The sequence below is a fragment of the Bicyclus anynana genome, chromosome 18 (assembly GCF_947172395.1).
Source record: "Bicyclus anynana chromosome 18, ilBicAnyn1.1, whole genome shotgun sequence".
In the NCBI taxonomy this organism is placed as follows: domain Eukaryota; kingdom Metazoa; phylum Arthropoda; class Insecta; order Lepidoptera; family Nymphalidae; genus Bicyclus; species Bicyclus anynana.
The window spans coordinates 6,104,372-6,109,988 of record NC_069100.1 but is presented as its reverse complement, the minus strand read 5'-3'; the positions used below and the strand labels follow the sequence as shown (position 1 = coordinate 6,109,988).

General features: G+C 54.6%; 2 non-coding genes across 2 annotated transcripts; both read left to right on the top strand.

Annotated features, from left to right (window-relative positions):
• Nucleotides 1-1,225: 1,225 nt before the first annotated feature.
• On the top strand, nucleotides 1,226-3,128 carry LOC128199001 (small subunit ribosomal RNA). Its single transcript, XR_008251704.1, has one exon. It is a non-coding gene; the product is annotated as a small subunit ribosomal RNA (ribosomal RNA).
• A 169-nt stretch (nucleotides 3,129-3,297) lies between these two features.
• LOC128199132 (5.8S ribosomal RNA) lies at nucleotides 3,298-3,454 on the top strand. The gene has a single exon (XR_008251810.1). It is a non-coding gene; the product is annotated as a 5.8S ribosomal RNA (ribosomal RNA).
• The last annotated feature ends 2,163 nt before the right edge of the window (nucleotides 3,455-5,617 follow it).

Here is a 5,617-nt window from a genome sequence, read left to right as displayed (position 1 = left end):
AAATACCCTAAACAACAACAACAACAACAACAACAACAACAACAACAACAACAACAACAACAACAACAACAACAACAACTAGTCGAGTAGAAAGTGTAGAAAAAGTTGTTCACGAAACACCTCGCCATCCGCCAAACCCCAAAAACCCCCCCCCCCCCCCCCCCCCCCCCTCCGAGTCATTTTCGTAGTCGAAAATGTTTTTCCGGCCCGTTTTCGGGACACACAATAAACGAACGGCTCGATTTTTTGATTCGTTCAAAATAACACATACACATGTACACAGATTGCGCCGTCAGCGCGTTTACTACTATGACAGGGTCGTGGCGCGTCGACGTTTGAGGTGATTGTGTGAGAGTCTGGTGGCGCTCGCTTTTCTTCTCGGGTGTCGACGTGACACGGCGCGTGTTGTGCGTGTGCGCGTGCGCGCGTGTTATTGTGTTTTGCGATATGTTTGAATATATACGTACGTACGTACATGTCAATATATTAATTTATATGTGTGTGTACGTATGTATATATACGAATATACAACGTGGTGCGTGTGCGCGCGCGCGTACGTTCAAAAACAAAAAAAAACAACGGCGTTGCAACCGACGGAATCGCGTTTGACGCTTTTCCACACCCCGTGTAGTATGTATAATCGTCGTACGGCGAGAAATTCACAAACCACGGTGTCGGTAGCTTGATTTACTGTGTGCGGGGCGGCATCGTGTGTCGCCCTGGAACAATGTGTACTCCCAACTTGATTGAGCAATCAGTGAGTCTGGATGACGGTCTCTCACACTCCGGGCGACGACCCACGTGTGGTTTTCCGCAGAGTCACTGTTAAAACACTTACGGCTTCACTCTAGCAGTGGAGCGCCGTGTGTGGTATGTACGTCTCGTTCATAGAACGTTCAAGTTTCTTTGGGACCCGACGACAGCACTGCGAGAGTGTCTAATGGCATACTTTTCTGTGCGGTCGGAGGACGTGTCCTGTGAGATTGCGTCGTGTACGCTCTTCTTGCACAATGTCGGGCACCGCGCCGCGCTCCGTTCGCCGGAGCCGTGGCGCGATCACGTGCTTCAGAGGCCCTCTGCCACGCACGCACACCACCACCCACTCCCCCGCCTGTCGCGTGCGACGTGTGTCCGTCGAGCTTCCGGGTTGGGGACGAAGTGTGGGTGTGTGTTTGTGGGTCGTGTGGCGGGGGGAAGAGAGCTTAGATGATATATCGATATCTGCTCCCTGGTTGATCCTGCCAGTAGTTATATGCTTGTCTCAAAGATTAAGCCATGCATGTCTCAGTGCAAGCCGTATTAAGGCGATACCGCGAATGGCTCAATATATCAGTTTTGGTTCCTTAGATCTTACTCGGTTACTTGGATAACTGTGGTAATTCTAGAGCTAATACATGCAATCAGAACTCTGACCAGTGATGGGACGAGTGCTTTTATTAGATCAAAACCAATCGACGGAGGGCCTCGCGTCCGAAGTCGTTAATTTTGATGAATCTGGATAACTTTTGCCGATCGCACGGTCCAGTACCGGCGACGCATCTTTCAAATGTCTGCCTTATCAACTTTCGATGGTAGTTTCTGCGACTACCATGGTTGTCACGGGTAACGGGGAATCAGGGTTCGATTCCGGAGAGGGAGCCTGAGAAACGGCTACCACATCCAAGGAAGGCAGCAGGCGCGCAAATTACCCACTCCCGGCACGGGGAGGTAGTGACGAAAAATAACGATACGGGACTCTTACGAGGCCTCGTAATCGGAATGAGTACACTTTAAATATTTTAACGAGGAACAATTGGAGGGCAAGTCTGGTGCCAGCAGCCGCGGTAATTCCAGCTCCAATAGCGTATACTAAAATTGTTGCGGTTAAAAAGCTCGTAGTTGCATTTGTGCGCCGCGCTGTCGGTGCACCGCATCCGCGGTGATACTGACACGTCTGCGGAGCATATCGTCGGTGAGCCGTCGTTAACGCGACGGTTCAATATCAAAATCCTATCGCGGTGCTCTTCGTTGAGTGTCGAGATGGGCCGACAATTTTACTTTGAACAAATTAGAGTGCTCAAAGCGGGCTCAAAATGCCGCTTGAATATTTCGTGCATGGAATAATAGAATATGATCTCGGTTCTATTTTGTTGGTTTTCAGAACTCCGAGGTAATGATTAATAGGGATAACTGGGGGCATTCGTATTGCGACGTTAGAGGTGAAATTCTTGGATCGTCGCAAGACGAACATCAGCGAAAGCATTTGCCAAAGGTGTTTTCATCAATCAAGAACGAAAGTTAGAGGTTCGAAGGCGATTAGATACCGCCCTAGTTCTAACCGTAAATATGTCATCTAGCGATCCGCCGACGTTACTACAATGGCTCGGCGGGCAGCTTCCGGGAAACCAAAGATTTTGGACTCCGGGGGGAGTATGGTTGCAAAGCTGAAACTTAAAGGAATTGACGGAAGGGCACCACCAGGAGTGGAGCCTGCGGCTTAATTTGACTCAACACGGGAAATCTCACCAGGCCCGGACACCGGAAGGATTGACAGATTAACAGCTCTTTCTTGATTCGGTGGGTGGTGGTGCATGGCCGTTCTTAGTTGGTGGAGCGATTTGTCTGGTTAATTCCGGTAACGAACGAGACTCTAGCCTGCTAAATAGGCGTCGTCATTTAGGTGTGCGCGACTCCGGTCGCGCAACTCACTGGCGGCGTATTAAAGTTCTTCTTAGAGGGACCGGCGTCTTCGAGGCGCACGAGATTGAGCAATAACAGGTCTGTGATGCCCTTAGATGTCCTGGGCCGCACGCGCGCTACACTGAAGGAATCAGCATGTTCTCCCTGGCCTAGAGGCCCGGGCAACCCGTTGAAACTCCTTCGTGCTGGGGATTGGGGTTTGCAATTATCCCCCATAAACGAGGAATTCCTAGTAATCGCGGGTCATAAGCCCGCGATGATTAAGTCCCTGCCCTTTGTACACACCGCCCGTCGCTACTACCGATTGAATGATTTAGTGAGGTCTTCGGACCGACACGCGGTGGCTTCACGGCCGTCGGCGTTGCTGGGAAGTTGACCAAACTTGATCATTTAGAGGAAGTAAAAGTCGTAACAAGGTTTCCGTAGGGGAACCTGCGGAAGGATCATTAACGTACCGCGTACGCACATGTTTGCGTTTGCGCGTGCTCGTGTTGTCAGAGACGCACCGATCTAACCTCACTCACTCACTCACTCACTCACTCACTCACTCGCTCACTCGTACCACCCAACAAAACGACAACGCATGTGCACAACAAAAAACGAGAAAATGAAAACCATTACCCTGGACGGTGGATCACTTGGCTCGCGGGTCGATGAAGAACGCAGTTAACTGCGCGTCATAGTGTGAACTGCAGGACACATTTGAACATCGACATTTCGAACGTACATTTCGGTCCGTGGAGAAACATCCAGGACCACTCCTGTCTGAGGGCCGGCTGCATAAATACACACACCACACTGTCCACACAGTGCGACACGTGGCGCGTCCGGTGCAGTGCGTGCGTGCGCCGTTCGACGAGAGTGTCTCTCGATCGGCGGCGGCGCACGCGCTCCGCAGGTCCGCTCAAAAATATCACACGTGTGTGCGTGTGCGTGCGTCCGTGCGCGCTCGTCCCACCGACCCTTCCGTTTACGGTGAATCTGTGGCGACGTACGCGCGCACGTGTACGTGCGTGCCGCTGACGCGCACGCGTAGGCGGACTCGACGTCCGGACTCGCGCGGCGGCGCCGTGCGCTCTCGCGGCGCGCCCCTCTCGCCTCGCGGCGGGGGAGCGCGCTCGCGTGCGCGAACGGCGCCGTCGAGCCGACGGATATCGCGTCTGCCTCCACTTTTATCGTTGGCCTCAGATCAGGGAGGATCACCCGCCGAATTTAAGCATATTAGTAAGCGGAGGAAAAGAAACTAACCAGGATTTCGTTAGTAGCGGCGAGCGAACGCGAATCAGCCCAGCACTGAATCGCGCGGCTTTAACGGTCGCGGGAGATGTGGTGTTCGGGAGGTTCCGCTATCTCGCCGTCGCCGCTCCCGTCAAAGTTCGTCTTGAACGGGGCCGCTTTCCCGTAGAGGGTGCCAGGCCCGTAGCGACGGAGCGAGGCGGCGAGAGGGACGCTCCTCAGAGTCGGGTTGCTTGAGAGTGCAGCCCTAAGTGGGTGGTAAACTCCATCTAAGGCTAAATATTACCGCGAGACCGATAGCGAACAAGTACCGTGAGGGAAAGTTGAAAAGAACTTTGAAGAGAGAGTTCAAGAGTACGTGAAACCGTTCAGGGGTAAACCTGCGAAACTCGAATGAACGAACGGAGAGATTCATCGACATCCGACGGCGCGCGGACGCGCGCCTCGATGTCGCGCGCGTGCCCCCTCGCGGGTGCCGCGGCGCGGCACGGGTCGCGTCCGTCCAGTACCGTCGGCGTCGTGCACTTCTCTCTCAGTAATGCATCGCGACCCGTTCGACGTCGGCTTGAGCGCCGTCCGATTCGCCCAGCGGCGGGCTCGCGCCCTCCGCTGGACCGCGACGGTGGCCGGCCGGCTGTCGGACGGTATAGAAGTGAACCGCGCACGCGCCTCGCGCGCGTCCGGCCCGACGCAAGCTCGCGCCGTACACACTGAAGGTCGCGGTCCTGCCTGAGCGCGGACCGCGACGCGGCGCCGCTGCTGTCGCAGCCGTGACGTCTCGGACCGTGCGCGTCTCAGTCTGCGATGAGTCATTTTCGGGCACTCGCAGGACCCGTCTTGAAACACGGACCAAGGAGTCTAGCATGTGTGCGAGTCATTGAGTTGTCTTTGTCACAAAACTGAAAGGCGCAACGAAAGTGAACGTAGGGAGGATGGAGCGCCGGTCCCGGTCGGCCTCCCGCACTCCCGAGGCGTCTCGTTTCCAATCCGTGAATGCAGGCGCGCTCCGAGCACAGATGCTGGGACCCGAAAGATGGTGAACTATGCCTGGTCAGGTCGAAGTCAGGGGAAACCCTGATGGAGGACCGTAGCGATTCTGACGTGCAAATCGATCGTCGGAACTGGGTATAGGGGCGAAAGACTAATCGAACCATCTAGTAGCTGGTTCCGTCCGAAGTTTCCCTCAGGATAGCTGGCGTCGACAGCGACAGTCCCATCCGGTAAAGCGAATGATTAGAGGCATTGGGGCCGAAACGACCTCAACCTATTCTCAAACTTTAAATGGGTGAGAGCTCCGGCTTACTCGAACGATGAAGCCGGAGATCTGATGACGGTGCCAAGTGGGCCAATTTTGGTAAGCAGAACTGGCGCTGTGGGATGAACCAAACGTAGTGTTAAGGCGCCTAAAAAACGCTCATGGGACACCATGAAAGGCGTTGGTCGCTCATGACAGCAGGACGGTGGCCATGGAAGTCGGAATCCGCTAAGGAGTGTGCAACGACTCACCTGCCGAAGCAACCAGCCCTGAAAATGGATGGCGCTGAAGCGTTTTGCCTATACAATACCGTTACGGGCAAGTGGGACGCGCGCTCCTCGGACGCGCGTCATTATGCCGTAACGAGTAGGACGTGCGCGGCGGAGAGCGCAGAAGGGTCTGGGCGTGAGCCCGCTTGGAGCCTCCGTCGGTGCAGATCTTGGTGGT